Raw genomic sequence first — 23,280 nt, forward strand, 5'->3', positions numbered from 1 at the left:
AAAAAAAAAAAAAAAAAAAAAAAAAAAAAAGGCCAACAATGGAATGGTAACCTCTGCCCCCTCACATCTATTGATTTATTTAATACCCACAACCTATTTATGGACATTCTACACATAGACAAGCTGAATCCCAGAGAAGTTCACTATCTCACCCAGCTTCAGCCTAGGCCAGTAGCAAGGCTAGGATTTGAATTCAGGCCTCCCTGCTAAGAGTCTGTTCTCTTAACCACTGTACCATATCACATGACTATGAATACATCTGATAAAGGAATGGCAGCAGTGTTTGCTCAGTGTTTGTCTCTCAGAACTTGTTCTGAGGCTTGTGTGGCAGAATCCAGATCAGTGGGCACCTCAGAGGAAGCTATGGGCTGGAGGGTCCTGGGGTCAAGGGAAGCAGAAGGATGGGTCTTTCCAGAGCCACAGACCTGCAGTGGGGCTTCTGAGTGGTCTTGTGTAGGAAGGAAGGCCAGGGCCTTTGTGACCCAGAGCTCTGACTGAGTGCCTGGCCTGGTGTTCCATGGAGGAGGAAGGGCCCTGCTAGGTGGACGTAGGCCTGGCTGTGTTGCTGATCACTGGAATTGCTCTGGGTGAGACTAAACTCTCTGCTTTGCTCCAGATCTACCATGGAGAACAAGCCGGAGTCCTGGCCCCATCCTGAAGACTCCATCCAGGCAGTCTGTCCTCTGTCCACCTCGCTTACCTCATGTGGGCCATCTCCCCTCCCCGGGCCCTGGCTGTGGTGGCCACGGGTGTTCTCACACAACTCGGCTTCATGCCTTGGCCTCAGAGCCTTGGCCAAAGCCTGGCCATTCCCTCTACTTAAAGGCTTTTTCCAGTGATGCCCCTGGCACGGTGGCTTCTTTGCCTCTTCAGGTTTCTGTTGGGAGGGTCCGCCATGCCCTGTGTCATGCTGTGTCACGTCACCTTGTGTCTTCCTTCATAGCTCTTGTCACACTTCAGAAAAACCCCTGTCCTGTTTGCTCGTTTATCATCTGTTCCCTCCTTGAGAAGGTGCATTCATTCCTCAAAGGCCTGGGCTTCGCCAGTATTATTCACATCTGCTGTCCCAGGGCTGTCCATGAACCCTGGTACTTCAGACACTAAATATCTCCCGCCTAGATGAATGAACCTCAGTTTCCTCATCCATAAAATGGGAAGCAACAGACTGATCTACCAAGACTCAGGCTGTAGTCTGGATACAGGTTGACCACAGCAAAACTCACACTGAGACTTAATTTCTCCCTGTGGTGGTGTTGGGAGGCAGGGCCTAGGAAGAAGTGTTTGGAGTTGGGAATGGAGCTTCTGAACGGATTAAATCTTCTCTCATGGGAATGAGTACCCACCCTCCCTCCCGCTTTCCACCATGAGGCCTCACCTGTCTTCTCAGCCTCTAGAACTAAGGCAGAATAGCCCCTTTAAAAAAGAAGTCAGTAAATTATCCAGTTCCAGGTACTCTGTGAGAGCAACAGACAATGAACTGAGTCAGTATGAGAGTAAAGATGTATATTTGGGCTAAGGGCCCCCCACACTCTGCCTGATACATAGTAGGTGCTCAGTAAATAATTCAAGAGTCCAAGCCCAAGTGTAAATCACTGACCTAGTTTAGAGCCAGAGTTTACTTCAGAGCTATGTTTCTGACAGTGCTGGGCCAGCTCAGCACTCAGTAGCTCTAAAATCAGAACGATGGATAAAGCAGAATGATGAATGAGGTGAAAAGAAGTAAAGAAAGAAGAAAATGGGGGGAAAAAAAGGTAAAGTCCTGAATGCAGTAGACTGTTTTTCGTTAGAAACATGTAAAGATACTATTTATCTCAAGGCCCAGCTCTGCTCACTGGCAAGCTTGTAAATTCCTGCCAACGACTTTTACTTTCAAGACAAAACAAAGGACAAGTATTTCAATGAGTAAATGTAGAAAGAATGATGGAATTGGAAAAATCACCATTAGAACACCACCATAGTAATTGCCTCAATTAAAACCCACTGGTGGATGCTAAAATTAGTGCATAAACGCTTAATCAGAAACGAGACATCTGCATAGTTTTAGAGTGCCCCTAAATGTTCAGTGATTACAGGGAGGAAATAGAGACTTTGCCGTGTAGAGTGCTGGCAGACCTGCTTAACCTGGTGACGAAGGCCTCCGTCACCATCAAGACACCCTGACATTGTATCCCTTGGTATGGTGCACTGGCGTCAAGGAGCACGCAGAACTCGAGTTCTTACCAGGAACGCTACCATGGCTTGGAGAGGGTTTGTTTCTGCCATAATTTGTGTGGAAATTTGATTGTCACCATGGCAGTGTTGGGAGGAGGCGCCTTTAAGAGAGGATTAAGTTGTTAAAAGAGATTAATGATGTTCTCAGGAATAGTCCCCACTCCCATGGGACTGGATCAGTTATCACCAGAACAGGTTGTTAGAAAGCATGATTGCCATGTGTGCTTTGTCTCTTTCAAAGAAAGAGGCCCCCACTTGGCCTTCTGCTTTCTACCACAAGTTGAATCAGCACAAGGCCCACACGAGGAGCCAAGCAGATGCTGGTGCCATGCTTTTGGACTTTCCAGCCTCTAGAATTGTGAGCTCAGATAAACCTCTTTTCCTTGTCATTTCTGTCTCAGATAACCTGTTAGAGCCACTTAGAAAATGGACTCAGATGAGCGCACATCTGACAGCATCAGAAAGACCCAGTTCACGGGATATCTGAGAAAGGGACACATATTCTTCAAAAGTGTCACCATCTCAAGAGACAAGGAATGACAAGGATATGTCACAGATTGGAAGGGACAGCAACTAAATGCACTGTGGGATTGCCAACCAACAAATGGGCGAGAATGATAAAACTGGTGAAATCCTGCAAAAAAATTTGCAATTTAGTTAATAGGATCATGCCAAGGTTCAGTTCTAAGTATTAAGAATCTTCCTATAGTTGTGTAAGATGTTAACATAAGCTGGTTAAAGGATGGAGGGAATTTTTGGTACCATCCATTCAACCCTTCTGGGAGCCTAAAATTATCTCAGAATACAAAGTTTACAACGATGGCACAAGTGAAGGGGAAAGATAAAGACCAGTAAAGAAAAATGTTAAGTGGTGGCTTCATTATCATATCAAGACTTCAGAGTCAGGGATTTAGCTCAGTGGCATCGAGCCTGCTTCGCAAGTATAAGGTTCTGAGTTCGATCCCTGATACCCTCCCCCAAGAAAATAAAAAAGACTTCACAAATGAGTATAGTCCTTAGTCCATGGGCTCCATGGTTCCATATACACAGATTCAACCAAAAACAACTTGGAAATGTTCAGGAAAAACATTGCGTCTCTTGTCATTATCCCCTAAACAATACCATATAGCAACTATTCCCATAGCATTTAAATTGTCTTATATAAAGATGTTTAAAGTACTCAGGAGGATGTGCATACATTCCATGCAAATACTACATCATTTTGTAAAACTTCAGCATCCTGTTTTTTGTTGTTGTTGTTGTTGTTTTTGGTACTCAGGTCCTTGCGCTTGCGAGGGAGGCGGTAGCACCACTGAGCTAAATCCCTGGCCCATCCCTGGGTTTTTATATCCATGGCGGTCTTAGAACCAATTCCCTGTGGACATTGAGCAATGACTTTACATGTTTCTAGAAAGATAAGGGGGGACAATGACAGTGATAACATCTTTGCACTCAATAGCATAAAGGTATCTGCCTTTCAACTGTAAAATCCCATTTCTGTGAAGAATTTGTCCTGGCAAGTTGGCTGGCCAGCCTTGACTTTTCTTGAGTGGGACCTGGGTTTCCTTCATGAGCTCTGTCACCCTTACTCAGCTGGCAGTGTGTCCTTTTTTGCCACCTGCTGATGTCAGGCTATGAGAACCTTCCCTAGTCTCAGATCAGGGATGTCCTTAACCAGTGTTATACAAGTCTCAGCCACTCCTGGCCACTATCACAATTTTTGCTGTATCTATATCTACCTACACTGTTATGCACCTCACACTTTATTTAAACAGACTCATTTTTTAATCCTTGAATGGATGAGTTTTATTGTTTTTTTTTTTATTTTTGGTACCCGGGATTGAACTCAGGACCTTGCGCTTGTGAGGCAGGCAATAGCACCACTGAGCTAAATTCTTGGCCCAATAGATGTGCTTTTTATGACTTGTTTGTTTTTTTCCCCAAAGGCAGTGTTTAATGTAAGCCAAGAGACAGAATACCAAACTATATTTACTGTTTACAGTAGTAAAGGACAACAAATGATGTACAAATTGGTGAATAAACACAACAGAGCCGACAAACACCCACCCCACCCTAAACCTATACAGCAAAACAAAGAACATTTTTGGCAGAATTTTAAGCAAGCAAGAGATGGCAGGTCATTGTCAGGTGACTGTGAAAGTCAGAGAATGGCTGACAAGCAGCAATGGATCCTTAGAAAAGGACAATAGGCAGAACTATGAACACTGTAACTGGCATAGAGCCCAAAACATACATGTCCCAGAACTGGAGTCATCAACACATACTTGGAAAGTGGTGGAGTATGGATCCATGAGAAGAACACACTCACCTTTCCGTGGTTTCTTTTGTGACCATGCCTTAAAGTAGCTCTTTTACACAGTAATGTAACTGCAAATTCAGGAAACTTATTTTTATATGAAGACCATAATTGTTCATCAGAGGCCACAATACAATTATCAAATGAGAAATGTGGTAGTTACCTTATTCTGTGTTACAAAAAGGGAATAAGCTGGTTTTTGTTGTGCTCATCTTTGCCCAGGTACCCTTCAGCAGGTACTGACCAAGAGGGATGACATCCTGAGCTTCAGGCCCCCAGGTGACATGGTCAGGAGCAGAGAGCATGGCCACATTATGCAATGACTTGTCATGTATGTTTTACTTTTCAAGAAACAGTCCAGTTTTTCCCTTCAACTTTACCATACGCTTGACAAAGCCTAAAATTGCAATTCTAGTAACCTGTGCCTACAACAAAAAGCAAGTGAGACTGCCCCATCCCACAGCTGCACTCCCTGGGAGTACATGCTCTGTCTACATGATTACAACAGGTAACTCAGGAGCAATTCAGCTCTGGGGTGAGAGCTGGTCTACAGACAGAACCTACAACTCCTATAGACAAATGTTTTGGAGGGGAGAAAAAAACAAAAATGAAAACAAAAACCTCACAACTCATGTTATCTAATCAAAAAACAATCTGGCCCAATTTAAGCTGTAGACACATCTCTGTAGATGCAGTTCTGTGCAGCACCAGAAGTACACCAGACAGAGATGGGTTGTTTGGTGGTCCTTGGCTTAATTGGCTTGGTTGTGTGCTCACCACTCCACGGCAAATGCAGGGTGGGGGACAGTCCCTCTGGAGGCTGTACCTCCCATCTGCTGCTGGAACACATTGACGGCATCCTCATCCTCCATCTCCAGCTGCCCTGGAGTGTCTTTCATTAATGGGCTGCCCATCAAACCTGAATCTAATGTCTCATTGACAAGCCCTCTCACAGTAGGCCTTCATAGCTTGCTCAGTGGGGTGTGCCTCTTGATCTTGAACTACACTGCTGAGCCCTCCTACCCTGCCACCCTCAGGTTGATGTGGTTGTTCTTGGGTCTTCACACCCTCCTTGAGCTTCACCTCTGACATGGCTGGGCAGCTGGTGACGGGCGGTGGAAGCAGCAGTGGTTGAGTCATGCCCTGGGCCCCTCTGCTCTCCCACCCCAGTAGATGAGTTTTAAAAGGCAACTTTCCATATCATCCTGAGAAATGAAAAGTTAGTACCATCTGCATGAACCCAAGACATTCATAAAAGACTGGTGAGAAGAAGCATCAAGCTAGGGGGCTGTTGCTGGCTATTCTTTGCCTGACAGTGGCTCTTCTTTTTACTAAAAAGTGAGGTTATTGATTATACAATTTTTTTTATTTTTGGTACTGAGGATCGAACTCAGGACCTTGTGCTTGTGAGGCAGGCACAGTGCCATTAAGCCAAATCCCTGGCCCAGTAAAACTTTGTTCTTAAGGATCAAACTGCAGACCCTATTTACAAGTCCCATTTTTCTTTTTTTTTTTTTTGAAAGCCTATTTATGCTTAGGCACATAGCCCTGCAGTCTGTGATGCCACCTCGTGACCATGGAGACAGTGGGGAGCACTTATCACTCCTGGTGGCTAGGCACTGTGCTCTGTCCCTCCCATGTACCAACATAGGAACCCCCTCAGGGCAGTCCACTTAGGTGAGTGCTGTTTGATAGCTTGGGAAACTGAGGCACAGGGAAGTAAAGTAAATACTCCCAAACCACACCTAGCACCTGAAGGAGTTGGGCCTAAAAGGCAGCTACAGACCTGCTGTGGCAATGCCCTGTCCAGCCTGTCTTCTGGCAGTGGCAAGGAGCAGCCCGGAGCTCCGTAGCCCGGAGCAGAACTTTGTTGGACCCTGGCTGCAGCCCAGTGACTGTCTTTGTTCAGCTCGATTGCATCACCAGCAGGGGAGCTGCGAGTGAAATGTGCAGAACTGATGCCAAGTGTCACATGTACAAGTTCATGAGGGACAGTGATGCAGCCGCAGAGCCCTGGGAAGCCAGCTGGGTGCAGTGTCTGGAGACCTGGGTCTGGAAGCCCGGGGTTTAGGCCTTGGCTCCAGTGCTTCCTGGCAATGCCACATGGGTAGCTTTGTCCTTATGTGGAAAGCAGGCATATTGACAGCATGTCCCTCCCCAGTCACTAACACTGCTGGGTTGGGAAGTGACACCCACCAGCCATTCTGGCTACAGTGAGGGTGAAAGGGCACCCAGGTGGGGCTGTCCACTTTGAATAGAAGGCCAAGGATGTTACATGACAGCTTGCTGAGCACTCTCTGTTCCCCTGGTCTCACCTGTGGGCACGGTGTGGTTGCTGCTGCCCCTTGGAGGCCTCAAGAACACCTGCTGGCTGGCACTGGCTGTGGTCTATGTTTCAGCTCTCTGCTGTCATTTGACAACAAGAAAACAGCAAGGCAGAGCTCATTTAGCTGCAGAGAAGTTGCTGTCCATATTCCTAGCCTCTTGCCTTTCTCCCCTCCTTTGAAGATGCCCTTCTGTCCCTAGTTCTAACCCACAGTAGTGCTTCTCCTTCCTGATGTTGGGCAGCTGGGCAGCAGGGCTAGACTTCCACCCCGTCCTCAGATACATTGCTGTTCCCACCCTCTCTGCTCTTTATGGGGCAGTTCTCAGGAAATGCCAAGGACCTCTCCCTCCCTGCCAGCAAAGACATGGCCTTCTGTGGGTATCTGCTGGATGCCAGAAACTCTTTGTGCATTCTAATTAGCAATCTCCTTTGTGCTCAAAATCCCCCAGGAAGAGGGATGTGGTAATTCCTCTCCCCATTTTATAAAGAGTAAAGAGAGTCCCAGAGAGATCCACCCAGTTGCCCGAGCAGTCAGGGTTTAAACCCAAAGCCTGGGTTGTCTCTGCCTCCCCCACGCTGCTTTACAGAGGAGAGGAGAGCGGGCTCACCCCAAATGGTGATGAGAGCCATAGTGCTGGTGAGCATAGTCACAGCTAATGTCTTCTGTGTGCTTGCTCCATGCTGTGAACTGTGATCAGTGTCTCAAAAGTGAGTGAGTTTCCACATTTATCCTCACTCCCATTGGGTGGGCAGAATTTGTATCCCCATCTTACAGGTGGAAGACCCTGGAGGTTCAGAGCCAAAATCTGCCCCAACTCCTGAAGTTAATTAATGTATGAGGCAGTAGAGCCCTTGGCTGTGACAATCCATGGGGATTGCAAGACCAGGTACACTGTTATAGCCAGACAATGGGCTATTATTCAGCACTGAAAAGAATGACCCCTGGTGTACATTGTGGGATTTGAGCAATGCGATGTGTCAGTGTTGGTTCACTGGTTCCTGTTCTGGTGGAGATGTTGGTCATGGGGAGGTCATGCATGTGTAGGGGTGTGGAAGATATGAGTACTTTGTGTGTTCTACTCAGTTTTGCTGTGGATCTAAAACTGCTTCAAACAAAAATCTGTTTTTGTTTGTTTGTTTGTTTGTGTTTAAGGAACAAGTCCATGATGCACTTGGTACTGGAGATGCCAGCTGGGGGTAAGGAGCCACATTAGCTGTGGGCTCCTCTTTTCCAGTGGTTCTCCCAAACCTGCTTTCAGTGTCCTTGGAAATCTGATCCAAGTGTATGTACTATGCAGGGAGGAAATAGAGCAGGGCAGTAGTTACAGCAGGTGATGACTGACATGGGTGTGGAGGATCCTGCCCAGGGACAGACGGATCCCACCAGTTAGGAAGAAAGAAAGAGGAGGCACTAAACACATTCTTTGGTCCCAACTCTCCAGGACAGAGTGTACTCAAGGAAGACTGGCCTCACCACTGCCAGGGCATTGCAAAATTCAGCTTCAGTTGAATCAGTGTCCTTTGGAAAAGTACATTTTGCTCAGGAGCCAAGTAAAACTGGAGACTGTGTAGCCAGTGCGCTGAAGTCAAGAGGCATGACTCACACCCTGCAGGAGGGGGCTGGGCAGGAGGCAGCCCGTTCGCACTGTGGGCCCTGGTACCCTCTGTGGCTGGTCCCTCGGCCGACCCCACGCCCTCAACTGTGGGCAGCATCCACAGATGGCTTCATCAGTGCTTAGGCACCCCTCACTGTTTAGAAGAGATTCTGTCTCTTAAGAAGTCATGGATAAAATGAATCACTATTAAAATTAAATTTCCTTATTGACTTGCATTAGTGGCTTAGAAATGGCTTCTCTCCAAGAGGAGTCTTTGATAGGGTTCCAAAAGCCTAAAGATTTAGGGACATCTGGGCATCCTGAGAAGAGACCCAGATGGGACTGGTTCCTGCTTGTGACAGAGAATTCAGTGCCATTTTCTGGATATCAGTTCTTGCCCTCAAAATGGGTCTGGACTAAATCATCATCAACAAATATTCAAAAAGTGTGAATCTCATGTTCCCATTCCAGAACTCTTGGCAGGCATTGTTGATCCCTCTCAGCACTTACACAGGGAGGCAAGGCAAGATCTTAGCAGCTGGGCAGTGATCCCTGACATGAGACCCCAGGTCAGAAGAGTCCATGATCTCAAAGTTCTCTTCAAGCTCTCTAATGCTTAGGTCTCTTTGCTGTCTTTTCAATTCTGCCTGTGCTGATACAAATATATTTCACATCCAAGATTTAGGGTCAGGTTCAAAAACTATCCCCAGGCCAGATCTGACCCAAATGTTTTCCTTGCTTTGCATATTTTTTTATTTTTTAAAAAACAGTTGTCATTATTTTTTGATTGGTGATTTCCCATTAGATCCCCAGATTTCTGATTTCCCCTGATCTGGCCACCCCAGGGCCCCTGGGTCGAGCTGTGGGCCTAGCTGGGATTTTTTCTGTGGACTGTAGTTTGCCCAAGGCCTTACCCAGCCCCCTTCTCTCTGTTCTGGAACCTGCCAAGCCTGTAGGCATTTCTTTACGCCAGAGGCATGTATTTCTGTGAGACATGCTGTGCCTTATGGCCTCTTATTTGCTGATATGAGTAGCTGGGTGATCAGTGCTTGCGTCTGTTCCTTCGTGTGGGACACTTGATGTTTCCTGGAACCTCTTTCATCAGGAAAGGTGTTATCTAAGAATAATACTTTCCCAGTAAATTGGCTTTCTATGTTTATTGTTCCATGCGGACTTTCTTCTTAAAGCCACGGCTCAGCTATGCCATGAGCTGTTGAAAAAAAGTGTAGGTTGAGGTTGACGCTGGAAGTATGGTTGTTGTTCCTTCTCTCTCAGTCACTCATTACTGCCTGTCTCCCCGCCCTGTCTGTGAAGTCACCCTTGCCAGTGGCTGGTCAGGAAGCCAGTTGACTCCTTGAAGAGACTCACCTGCACTCTGAGGTGAGCTCAGGGCCCAGGAGAGACCCACAGTGTTCTGGGGCTCAGTGGGCTTCTTGTTGCTTAAAGGTGTTGCTCCAAACTTGAGATTGCAGGGCCAAGCACTGGGGTTCTCAGAACATATAAGGCAGCTGCCTGCCCTAACACCAGTACTCTGAATAAGACGGGGTAAGCTGTGCTGTTCACTCCTGAATACAGTGTGTACAGGTTTGATGGCTACATGGCTTGTGCCATGGGACAACAGAGAGATGCTTGGGGGCTGCAGAAACATTGAAGGGTGCATGGACCTCTACTGGCCTGAGCCTGATTAGAGATCAGAGAAAGAAATGAGTTGAGTTTTAAAGAATTAGTAGGGCCAGGTCGGGGATTTAGCTCAGTGGTTCTACGGCCTGCCTTCCAAGCACAAGGTCTCAAGTTCAATCCCTGGTACAAAAAAAAAAAATTATTAGCAGGGTTCTCTCAGACCTCCCCATCCTCTCCAGCTATATTAACCTCCATAGTACTCCAGGAATCCAGGGGGTATGTTCCCTGCCTCTGTACCTTTGTACTTACTATCCTTTCTACCTGGAATGCTCTTCCCTGGGTATCCATGTGTCTGCCGAAGCATTTATTTTACACATCTCCTTGTCAGATTAGCCTTACCTGGCAGCTCCCATGTGACACTATCTCCATACCGTGTTTTCTGTCTTCTTAACACTTGTCAGCTGCCCCTGCAGGCCCCTGTGCCATGGTATCCATCCAGGCCCAGAAACTTCCTGCTTGCAAACCTCAGCTCACCACAAGTTCACTGAGTGACCCGGGCTTTGGGGACCATGAGTTTTTGCAGGCACTGCCGCATGCCTGTGATGCCCTCCCATCTTTTTCTCCAGCCTTGTTTCTGCATGTCTTCTTAGAGTCAATGTCTCAGCCTGAGACCAGTGTTTCTATATAGCCTTTTCTATACCTCCGTTTTCTTTTTCTGTGAAGATGGGGATAGATCTAGCTTTTGTACCTTGACTGGTTTTGAGCAAGGATGCAGTGCTATGTTAGGATGTGGCTCAGTGAATGTCGTGCCCCTCCCCCTCTTAAAGCCTTCATCCTGACCTTTACCCCAGGCCTCGTCAGAACTTGGCCTTGACTTAATTCTCAGCATTGCTGAGTATGTAGTCAAAAGGAATTCTCCCAGCACAAAGCCAAACTACAGCAAATGGGTAGGAAGGACGAAGGTGCTACTCTAAGAGGTGCCTTCCATGGGGATTTTGGCATGGCCACTTTTGCCCCTGATGCCCTCCCCCTGAACTTAAAAACACTGACAGCAACAGTTTATTCCTTTTAAATCTCTGAAAGGCCATGCCTGGCGGGGAGCCACAGGCATGAGAAGACAGTCCCCAGAATAGCTCCTGCTGCTCAGCATTTAAATGCTGTATTTTTATCCGATGATGGGTCACTTTTAAAAAACCCCTCTCATGTTCTGCCCCTCTAAGAATACATTTCCATTTATAGAGTCTGCATACTGGATGTTGTTGTGTCCTGGTGGTGTGGGGCCATGGCCGCATCCTGTTTCCAGTGAGTTGGAAACATTTTGGGGGCCCCTGCTAACCCCTGACTCGCACTCCCTGTGGCCTTGACGAGTGGGAAGCCTGACTCCAGGCCAAGCCCAGGCTGCATTTCTTCTTCCTGTGCCTGAGCTCATCTGGCTGCTGCAAAGTGGGGGCTGCGGAGGGGCAAGGGGCTCCTTACTGACTGTGCTGTGCTAGGGCCCCCCTTGCTGCAGCTCAGCTGGCCCCTTCTCCCTTTACTTGCTGACAGTGTCTGTGGCCTGTCAGCACCAGGCCTCACATGGGCACAGGAGGGCAGCACTGAGCACAAATAGTGGGGCCTCCAGAAGCCAGGGTAGAATTTGGGGAGCTGAAGTAGGATCAATGTGTGGCCCCCTGGATGCCTGACCAGGGATCCAATTTTAATTCTGCCTCTTGCTGTCTGTGTGAGCCTAGACAGGTGGCTTGGCCTGTCTGGGCCTCAGTTCAGTTGAAGGCACCTGCTGAGTAGTGGGGAGAGTAGGTCTGGCCAACCCAAGTAATGGTTGGCCTAGGGAACAAGGCCCAGGGTACAATAGTTTCTTCTCATCCCTCTGTGGTAACTCAGGTAGGTACAAGCGGAAAGTGCTAGGAAGTGCATGTTCACCCCTTAGCAGTTCTAGCGTGCCCAGCCTCTCCTCAGCTGTGCTTTTGGCAATGCTGATTCCTGCCCTCCCCAGCCCCAGCCTGGTTTAGTTCATTGCACAGTAGGGGCCTGTAATCTACAAATGTAAGCAGCTTCCTGGGGGATTCTGAGATGCAGATCGTGGACCCCCACTTTGAGAAATGCTGCCCCCTTCATCCATCCCACAGTGTTTCTTGTGGCCACCACTGTGCTGGACCCTTTTCTAGGCCCTAGAGGTCCAGGAAGGTAAGGCTGAGGCTCTTTCATTACATACATTCCAGTGATGGGGTCAGGCAGTGAACATGGACCTAGGCAGCAATGTACAGAAAAAGAGAGCAGAGTGAGGTCAGAGACAGGAGTATATTTCATTCAGAGTCCAGGACAGGCTTCTCTAAACAGGTGGCATTGAAATATAGAACTTAAATGAAGTAAGGGAGCCAGCCATGCTGTAACATTCCAGGTACAGTCGGATCCCTGCCCCCACCATTTGAGATTTTAATTGCATGTGGTCTGAGTCTGTCCAAAAATTTAAATGAAAAATTCCAAAAATAAACAGTTCATTAGTTTTAAACTGTGTGATGTTCTAATCAATATGATCACATCTCCCAGGGCTCTGTTCTATCTCACCCAAGATGCAAATGACCCCTTCATCTGGTGTATCTGTGCTGGACAAACTCTCTGCCCATTGGTCTCTTAGTAGCCATCTAGGTTATGGGACTGTCATGTTGTCGAAGTGCTTGTAAGTACCCTTATTTTACTTCCTAATGGTCCCAAAGCACAACTGTAGTGATTCTAGCAATGTTGTGACAGTGCATTGTTAAATCTGTTTTGTTTTGTTTTGTTTTTGGTACCAGGAATCAAACTCGGGACCTTGTGCTTGAGCATCAGGCGGCAGCACCACCACTAAGCTAAATCCCTGGCCCTAAAATTGTTTTATTATTGATGTTTCTAGTCATAAATTTTATCATAGGTATGTATAGTTAAAAACATAGTGTATATAGGGTTTGGTGCTGTCTGGTTTAAGACATCCACTGAGGGTCTTGGAACAGATCCTGCACAGATAAGGGGGGACTGCTGACTACTGCAGAAAGAGCAGCAGTTTACACAAATTCTTCCTCAATAAACGGCAAGAAATCAAGACCCTTCCAGTCTCCTTTGCATTTTCTTTCATAGTTTATCTGTAAGGAGCACTTTTGGCTGGAGTAATAGGAAGCCTGGTTAAAAACTAACCCAAGGACTGGGGGATTTAGCTCAGTGGTTGTGCCACCTGCTTCGTAAGCACAAGGTCTCGAGTTCAATCCCCAGTACCAAAAAAAAAAAAAGCTGACATGAATCAGAATATATACGTTTTTGTTTTTTTCAAATAACCTGACGAGAGGTAGGCAGTTGCTGATGTTGATCCAACATCCCAAGGGTGCCAAACAGTTTTTCTCTCTGCTATTAGCTAAACTTTTCCCTTGTAGTCCCAAAAGAGCTGTCCCAGCTCTGGATGTTATATTTGCATCCAAGATAAGAAGATATAGGAATGACTATGGAGGTGTTGGTGCCAGTGATGTCTGACCCTTTGATCCTAAAATCACACACTCCCTGGCCCAAACAGACACTTTAAATATCCTCGGTCCAAACCGTTAAGTAGTTACATCTTACATCGTGCCACAAGGAAGGCTGGGGAAGTGAGTGGTTAGGGTTATACTGAATCAGGATCCAACGAGAGCTACTCATTGCATGTGATTAACACGTCTTATAATTCTTATAATTGGTAACAGTTTCACATGCTTTTTTTCTCCTTCTAATCTTTATTTATTGAAGAATCTGAGTCATTCTCTAGAATTCCCACAGTATGGATTTGGCTAATTGAAACATGTGACCTGTTCCTGGTGTTTTCCATAAACTGATGATGAGAGCAGGAACCTTGATTCAGCTTGGGGTCCATTCTCTTGGTAAGAAGCATTGGTATGTGGCGCTGTGTGTTTACATAAGCCTCACACTGTGAGGTCGAGAAAAGCTGGTGCCTTCTCTTGGAGATTCTGAGATTGAACACTGGGTTGAAACGGTGGCAGCCTGGTCTGTGTATTAGGAAGTGGCCAGTCATTGCTGGTCCTTGCCTAGAACCAGAATTTCATCACTGATGACTTTTCTGATTCTCTTAGTAGTACTTCTCCATTTATGCTTTGAAATTTGTCTATAAGGTAGAACTTTACCCTTGTGAACTATTCGGTTACCAACAGATACATTTTTATAACAAGAAAGTCAGAATAAGCATTTTCCCTTATTTATCAATTTTCAGAGACTAAATCATTGACCTAGCACCTCTAAAGGTATCCAACAAGGCCTTTTTGTTTTTTGTTTTTTTTTGGTTTTTTTGAGACAGAGTCTCACTATGTAGTTCAGACTGCCCTGGAACTCACTGTATAGCCCAGGCTGGTCTCGAACTTACAGCAATCCTCCTGCCTCAGCCTCCTGAGTGCTGGGGTTACAGGTTGGTGCCACCACAACTGGCTCCAACAAGGTTTTTTGTTACATCATGTAGTTGATGCGTTGTAATTGTGGCTGTTATTAGAGTTTTTAGAGTTTTTAGTTATTTAGAGTTTTTATTAGAGTTTTTTTCAACAAGCTTCATTGAGGTATAATAGACACACAATAAATGTCACATACTTAAAGTGTATAATTTGAGGAATTTGACATATATGTATACCCGTGAAACCATTGTCACACTGAATATCATGAACGTCACCATTTACCCACAAAGCTTCCTTATACCTGCCCTCCCCCACCTCACAACCAGCCAGCTGCTGTCACCCCAGACTAATTTGCATCCTCCAGAATTTTATGTAGATGGGCTCGTACCTTATGTTCTGTAGTTTGCTTTCTGTTCAGCAGTTATGTTGAGAATCACCCATGTTGTGTGTAGCACTGTGCATTTTTTAATTGAGTTTATTGGTACATTTTAGGTATACAATACGGTTACATTCATCATTGGGATCTTGTACCTTTACATGACAGGTCTTGGTTCTCATTTTTTCCCCTTGTGCATTGTTTTTTATTCTGAGTACTATTTCATCTTAGGGGTAGGCCATCGTTTATCCATTTGTCTGCTGATTTGGTTTATTTCCATCTTTTGGCGATTACAAATATAGCTACTATGAATTTTCAAACATACCTGCCTTTGTATGGGTATAGTCTTTCATCTCTCTAGAGCATGTTCTGAGAGTGGCTGGATCATGTAGTAGATGTATGCTGTGGTTTGGGTATGGTTTGTCCCCCACAGAATCTCATGTGGTTCGATTCCTCCATGTGCTGGTGTCAGGAGGTGGATCCTTTGACAGGTGATTAGCATGGTTTGGGGAGGCACCTTCATGAATGGATTAATGATTTTCTCTGAAGACTAGAGCAGCTCTTTCAAGGCTACATTAAGTCTTAAAGCAGTGAGTTGGGTCTCCTGTGAATGAGTTAGTCTGGAGGGATTAACTCTTTTCTTTGGAAACTTCCTAGCCTCCTGTATTTTGTTATAGCAGTGGAAAGCAGACTTAAGCTGGTTTATGTTTCACTTTTTCTGAAATTGCCAAACTCTTCCAAAATGGCTTCACTACTTTATATTCTTTCTTTCTTTTCTTCTTCCTTTTTTTTTTTTTTTTTTTTTTTTTTTTTTTTTTTTTTTTTTTTTTTTGCGCCAGGGATTGAAGTTGAGACCTTACACTTGTGAGGCAGGTGGCAGCACCACTGAGCCAAATATCCAGCCCCTTGTTATTGAATTTTGAGAGTTCTTTAAACTGAATTTAAACCCTTTATCAGACATGTGATTCACATATATATTTCTCCAGTCTGTGGCTTGTCTTTTTATTCTTTGAACAGTGGCTTTCAAAGAGCAGAAGTTTGTAGGTTTTGATGAAGCCTAACTCATCAGCTTTTCCTTTTTTGAATTATATTTTGTGGTAGCTCATCTAAAAACTCTCTGCCTAGCCTCAAATCACAAAAATTTTCTCCTGTTTTCTTCTAGAAGGATTTGGTTGAACTTGCAGGCAGATCCAACTTTGTTCTTTTAAACAGTTGCTCTGCCCATTCTAAGTCCTTTGCATTTCCATGTGACGAGAACTGGCTTTTCAATTTCTACAAAAATGCTTGTGGTGATTTTGATTTGGAGTTGGGTTGAACCTGTAGATCAATATGGGGGAAAATCTCATCTTACCAATATTGAGACTTGTGACTTACTGTGTGTTTCTTCATTTTTTTATGTCTTCTTTTGTTTTCCTGAGTGATATTTTCTACTTTTCAGTATATGGGTCATACCCTTCATTTGTCAAATTTATCCCTAAATATTTAACTTCTTACATTTTGCCAAAGAATCACAGATGTAACAATTTAATATATGGTTTTGGTTTCACCATCTATGGTTTTCTTTTCAAAGTTTTAATGAAGAATATACATTCATTGTTGTCACTACTCCCCACCCCTCCGCGCATAAGTACACACATAAAATTTAACAGAACATAGTATTTTCCCTTTGTCTTTCTCCTCTTACTGTGTCCCAGAGAGTCCCCATGCCAGTGTTTAGTACTGTCCTCATTCCCCTTAGCAGCCACATCATCCTCTGCTTTCTGGATGATCTGAGTATGCACTGGTCCACTCTGCCTTCATGTTTGCATGGTTTTCAGAAATTTGCTATTACAACTGGTGCTATGGTTAATAGCCCCATGCAGACAGTATTTTCTCTTTTCACCTAGAATTTACTGGGTGTCATTAACAGGCCAGGTCCTGCATGACCCACACAAGATTCAGGGATGAATGTTACCTGGCCTAATGGGAGTGGAAGACCCTGTAGCTGTCTCCCAGAGCTGGACCAGAAGTTTATCTACACAGCCCAGGGAGTTGGAGGAGGCCACCTTGGGATGGAGATTGTGGTTTGTCTGGGCCTCCTAGGAGCCCAGCAGTCAGATTTACCTCTCTTCCTCTTTGGTGAGACTTGGTCTTTGTAGGAGTGAGGGGAAGAGGAAAGGCCAGGATTCTGCAGTCAGAGAGAATATTCTGGGGTGGGAGAGCTCATATGTGGGATGATAGAGCAGACGTGGAGGCTGCCAGAGCTGAGGGCCATGCTGAGGATAGAGACCACCATGCAGGCACCAGGGTTTGAGGAGAGAGCCACAGGATGGGCTGGAAGCAAAGAGATACAGTAAGTCCTCAACTTACGAATGAGCTCTGTCCCAGGAGAACATTGGTAAGTTGAATTGGATTCATTTGTAAGTCTGACAGAGTGAGTCTTACACACCTTTGATACAAATAAACAATGTAAAGCACAATAAAAATGAAACACACATACGAAAATAATGTACATAAACTCATTTTACTTTTATACTTACCTCTTTTTTTTGTTTGTTTGTTACTGGGGATTGAACTCAGAACCTTGTGCTTGCAAGACATTCGGTGGCACCACTGAGCTAAATTCCCAGCCCCCTCTTTTACACTTACCTTAAAATGGTACAGGATTAGGGTTCGGGTGAGCTACTTTCACAATTGATTTACAGCTCCGGATGTTCATATTGTGAGGTCTGGGGTTTAGCTCAGTGGTGCTGCCACCTGCTTTGCAAAAGCAAGGATCTGAGTTTGATTCCCAGTACCAAAAAGAAACAAAAGACAAAAAACAAGGAGGTCTAATGTTCATAATGTGAGATTCACTCATATCTGTGAAAGTTTACACCTTGGATATTCATAAGTCAGGGAATTACTCTGTAATATATTTGTACTCTCACCATCACACATTTGTATGCACCAGAGGTCAACTCCCAACCTTCCCATAAATCCAAACCTTCAGTCCAAGCACCAACCTGTTGTTGCTCTTCAGGCCGGCGACTCTGTTAGAAACAACTATCTTACCCTCAGACTATGTGAGTTCAAGTCTTGGCCCTGTGTCTTGAGCAAACAAATGAGAAGAATGATGTTATCTGCAGATGGAGTTTTAAAGTGATAATGAGGGGCCAGGGATTTACTCAGTGGCACTGTGCCTGCTTTGCAAGAGCACGGTTCTGAGTTCGATCCCTGGTGCCAAAACAGAACTAAAGTGGTGATGAGATAATGAAGGTAAAATCTAAGTTCAAGCCCTGGTGTGCAGTAAGCCCTCATGATGGGAGTAGCAGCCATCAAAGCTGTGATTGCTGTTATTTTTCCTCTTTCAAAGCTCCTCTGTCTGGGGTGGAGACAGATTTTTATTCTATTTGAGGAAAGGGAGGGTGGTCTAAACTCATTAGCAGTGTGAATGTCAAGGTCCGTTTTCTGGTGGGAGGTGGGGTGAGAATGAATTTAGGACTCACTTGGCGTTCCCAACACACACATGCACGTGTGTGTACATAACCAGGTGCGTACAGACAGGTATATTAGCACAATCCCCATGCTGGTGGTGCTTGGTAAGGCAGAGGGAGTCAGAGAACAAATCAGTGCATTTTTTTACTTAACTCCCTGGCCCTCAGCATGGGGGGCTCTGCCAGGCTGGTGGGCAGGGCTGTCCAGGCCAAAGCTCCAACAAGGAGCCTTGATGGCTATTTTTGGAATGAATGACCCACCACTTCCAATGACTTGCTGCTAAATGGCATCTAATTTCATTAAAGCCTTGGAAACAGTGACATCACAAGCTCCTGCCCTGGAGCCACCCACATGCAGCCAGCCGCGGAGCGATCCGAGATTCATCTGCAAGAGCAGGTCCCGAGCAAAAATGTTAAAATAGCAAAGCTGAGGCATTCTGCTATGAAAAGAAATTACAAATGAAACTTGTTAGTCAGACATTTCCAGTGGCAGTTTCCTTGCTTGGGAGCAGGGGAAGACACGCATGTTTATTTTGGGCCAGGTTACGTGACCGTTCTTCCCTCTGTCGGCTAGAGGTGGCCTGAAAAGTGCCTTTCTGTTCTGTAAATTGGATTCTCCTTGGTGTCTAGTTACAATGTTCTCATGGGACTGTTTTATCCTACAGTAGATGAAGCTAGAGGCATGAATTTGCCACCTTTCTGCGTGAAATAGTGACGTTTGTACTTAAGGCACCATCACTGTAAGTCACAAAGTCATCCAGGTGAACTTTATCTTTTTCCTATGGCTTCCTTCACCCAGTTTTTTTCCATGGAAGCTCTGCCTTCTCAGGCACAGAGTAAAAAGGGACAGGGATGCGCTGCTTTACTCCAGGTTCCTGGTGTTCACGGTGGTCGTGACTGTGACTTCACCCAGCAAAAGCAGAGCAACCACTGGCCTCTTAGAGTATAGGATGAACAGGAGGATGAGCTTACTTGTGGAGTTTTATTGCACTTACACTTTCTCCACCTCAGTGCTGGGCACATGGGGCTGTGCATGTTTCCTTGTGGAGGTCTTTCCTGGGCACTAGACACTGTTCAGCATGCCAGCAGCATCCCCCAGCACCATATGGGATTACCAAAGTGTCTCTAGCCATCGCCACCTGTCCCCTGGGGGAATAATTGTTCCTGTTTAAGAACCACTGGCATATACCTTTTCAAGGACATGAGAGGTAAAAGGAATTCATAGGTTTTTATTGACTTGTTTTTATTTTAAATACTTTTTAACTTTAATTCGTAGTAAGACAGGGTCTTGCTATGTTGCCCAGGCTGGCATTGAACTCCTGAGTTCAGGAACTTCTGCCTCAGCTTCCCAAGTAGCTGGGACTACTACTGGCACATGCCACCACCCTGGGCTCTGTTTTAAATATTCTGGAGTTTAATAAACCGTGAGCTCGATTCACTCTTCTTGAGGCTTCTGTTTTCTCATCTGTAAGATGAACGGGGGGTGGGACACACAATAGTCTCAGAGAAGCTGCTGTTCCTGGCAGTAGAGAGAGTTAAGGGCAAGAGGCCCCATGAAGTCTCTGTTGGGGTTCTTTCCCTGCAGGTGATGAAGGTCCTTCCCACCTGGCTCCATTTCCTATTCCAGTTCTTTCTACTCCTAGAGTCCAGGGTAATCTTTCTGAAATCCAGTTGATTGTTCTCTCACTTCAATTTAAGCTCATTTTAAGTGAAAATTTGTAAATGCCCACCAGTGTAGAGAGAACAGTACTATAGAAGGAGCTACTGTGAACATACCACCCAGCTTCACTACTGTCCATTTCATCTTCCTCCCATTTTAGGGGGAGGGGATGGTTTGAGACAAGGTCTTGCTGTGTAGTCCGGGCTGGCCTTGAAATTACTACATAGCCCAGGCGGGCGTCAAACTTGCAGGGATCTCCTGCCTCAGCCTCCCGAGTGCTGGGATTACAGGCGTGCACCACCACCAGCCCTGGCCTTCCCCTCATTTTGAAGGTCAACTTGTGGGCCTCATCCTGGTGCCAATCCATCCATTCATTCAGTTTGCCCAAGGGCTTGGGCGGGGCAAGTCTGGGCAGAGAGAAAGGCCCAAGGGGAAAGGCCTAGGACCCATGGTGCAGAGCCTCACAGGCTGCAGGAAGGCAGGGAGAGGACATTTTATTTGATGAAGTATATAGAATCTGCCCTTCAGCTTTCCCTGTTTGAAACTAAGCAGCTCTAGTTCTTCAGCCCTAGCGCGACCCTAACACCTACTGGGTCTGCGCTCAGCGCCCCCTTTCCTTCCCCCATCCTCTTTCCCCTTTCTTCCGCATTCTTTTGACAGTGAGGTGGCCTCGCTGATCACATCACCACAGCAAGGGACTGACTAATGTGAGCGAGAGAGGGTGGCCAGCTCACTTCCTAAACTGTCATACGCTGGAGTTCTCACCAGCCTCTTGGTGGCCCAATTTCTCAGAGACATTCACTACTGACTCACTTGGTCTGTGGTCAGCTCTGGAATCAGGGTCCTTTTCAGCTCTCCTCCTACCCTAATACTACTCACCAGCTTGGGTCGATGGCACGGGAAAGCAGCATTTTTACTGTGTGCTATGGGTACTTATATCCTTTCCAAGGAACCAAAGCTTGGTTAGATCGGCAGCTTCATGAGGACAGGAGCTATGTCTGTGTTGATAAACCCATTTCCCACCTTCTGAAACACTATCTGATACCATAGATGCTTTGTAAATACTTTTGAATAGAATTAATGAAGTTTGATTGTTTGTTTGCTTTGGTACTGGGGATTCAACTTGGGTCCTTGTGCTTGCGAGGCAGGCACCGGAACCACTGAGCTAAATCCCCGGCCTCTAGAATGAATGAATGAATGAATGAATTTTGAACTGGTTCCTGTCTTCCAAGAGATTCCCATCTCCTGGGCAGCATCCTTGTAAAAGCAAATGAGCAAAACCATAACACCTTAAAGCAATTTTGCAATAAGTAAGCTCTAAACAGGTTCCAAATATGGGCTGCTCGAGAGACCATGGCCCAGGGACTCAGAGCACTAATTCTGCTATTCAGTGGCTTGGTAACTTTGAGCAGGTTGCTTTCTTTTGAGCCTGTTTTTCTCCCTGGAGATATGGACCATCATTACCTATAAGGAGTACAGATAACTGTGTGACAAAGTACCCAGCCTGGGCTGGAAGTGGTCATGACAGCATCACTTATTCTTCGCCAAATATACATGGCCTTTGGTTTCCTCCTGCACTTTGCCTCAGGCCTCACCGTCTCTATTCCAGCTTTATTTACTCATCTCGCTCACCACATTCCTGCCCCAACAAAGTCACTGTCCTCAGCCTGGCGCCCAGCACCACTCAACAGGGATGAGGCCTTGTGGGAAAAAAGCATTACTTTTTTAAAAATTTCCATCCGATTTTTTAAAAGTATCTTTAACTTTTTGTTTTGAAATGATTTCATGTTTGCTCTGAGAATTACAAAACTAGTACAGTTTCTATATGCCCTTTACATAAGCTTCCCCAAAGGCTAACGTCTTATACCATCACGGCCCCATTATCAAAACCAGGAAAAGAGCATTATGCAGGACTATTGGCCAATTTACAGGTCTTACTCAAATGTCATGAGATGTCTCACTGCTGGCCCTTGACTGAGCCAGAATCCCACATCAGATGTCCTTCTCATGTCTCTTTAGTCTCCTATAATCCTTGGCAGGTCCTCTGTGTTTATTAGTTCTTCATACTCTTAACACTTTGGACAAATGCTGGCCAGTTACCAGTTTGGATGTTTGGTGTTTTCCTCGTCGTGAGACTGGAGCTGTCCATTTTGCACAAGGCCCCACAGAAGCAATGCTGTGCCCTCTTCAGTGCAGCATGTAGGAGGCACCGTATGCCCCTGTGTTTCCTTCCTGGTGATGTTCACACCCTTGTTTAGTCGAGATGATGTCTTCCTGGTTTCTCCATTGTACCACTGCACCTTCTTTGTAATTAATGAGAATCTTACAGGGCGATAATATCCTGTTCCTCATCAGACTTTGTCCTTAGCCATTTCTGTCTCTATGTGTACAGATTCGTGGCTTCCTGTTTTATCCAGTGAGTTACAATCTATGACTGTCATTATTCTTTGTGATGCTCACGCTGTCCTTTCTCTGGCCAGCAGTAGCCCCCGCAAGCTGGCCTTTTGCCCCATTGATCTGTTCTCTTCATTCTTTGAACACTTTCCTGCTTTCTGACCTAAGGTGAAGCTCTGGGTTCATCTTGCATGTTCCCTTCCCATCCCTGGAACCAGTCACTTCTGCAAGGTGCTCTGCACCCTTTGAGTGGAGAATGGTGTTTAGAAGCTAAGGTTGAGCTGCTGGCTCTCCTCATTGCTGGTGAGCTGTTGGGCTTCCTGGACCCACTTTAGGAAAAGAGCTAGGGAGCGTATGTATGGATGACGTGTACACACATGCATCTATTTCTATATCTGTCTGTATTTTGAAAATCATGAATTCACAGCAATACCTCCATTTCCTCTCAACCACCACGTTTGCACCTCCTTCCTATAGCAAGGAGGCACCTGAATCCCATTAGCCTCAATATATGTCAATATTTGATCAGTCCCCTCTGCCACCCTTCTTGCCCCTTCCTGCCCACCTTGACTCTGCCCCAGGCAACCCCTCACCTTAACCTGAGTGCTCTCTGGCTTCTACCAAAACATACAGTTTTTCAACAGTAGTTTGTATATGTTTTTTTGTTTGTTTGTTTGTTTTTTTAATGGGAGGTCCAGTTTCTGTCTGTGGGCTTCTTATGGTAATTGGGACCAGAAAACTGAATCTTTAGCTACCTGTGGTGGCTTGAGCCCCAGGGCACTGCCAGAAAGAACCTTTCAGACCCTCTGTGCACATCTTGTTTTGTTTGGAAAAACTTGAGTTCCAGCCAGGGCAGCGGTTTTCTGAATGTAGATAACTATGTCAGGCCCCTGCCACAACCCTGCCTATTGCTTGTTTTTCCAGTCTAG

General features: G+C 45.7%; 1 protein-coding gene and 1 pseudogene across 1 annotated transcript in view; one reads left to right on the forward strand and one right to left on the reverse strand.

Moving 5' to 3' along the window:
* The window catches only part of Ergic1 (endoplasmic reticulum-golgi intermediate compartment 1), a 107,670-nt gene that overhangs the window by 26,521 nt on the left and 57,869 nt on the right, over positions 1 to 23,280 (forward strand). The window lies entirely within an intron of this gene.
* Positions 4,897 to 5,811, reverse strand: LOC104860860 (annotated as a pseudogene).

The sequence above is a fragment of the Fukomys damarensis genome, unplaced genomic scaffold, assembly GCF_012274545.1.
Source record: "Fukomys damarensis isolate Sample0158 unplaced genomic scaffold, DMR_v1.0_HiC HiC_scaffold_9, whole genome shotgun sequence".
Taxonomy (NCBI): domain Eukaryota; kingdom Metazoa; phylum Chordata; class Mammalia; order Rodentia; family Bathyergidae; genus Fukomys; species Fukomys damarensis.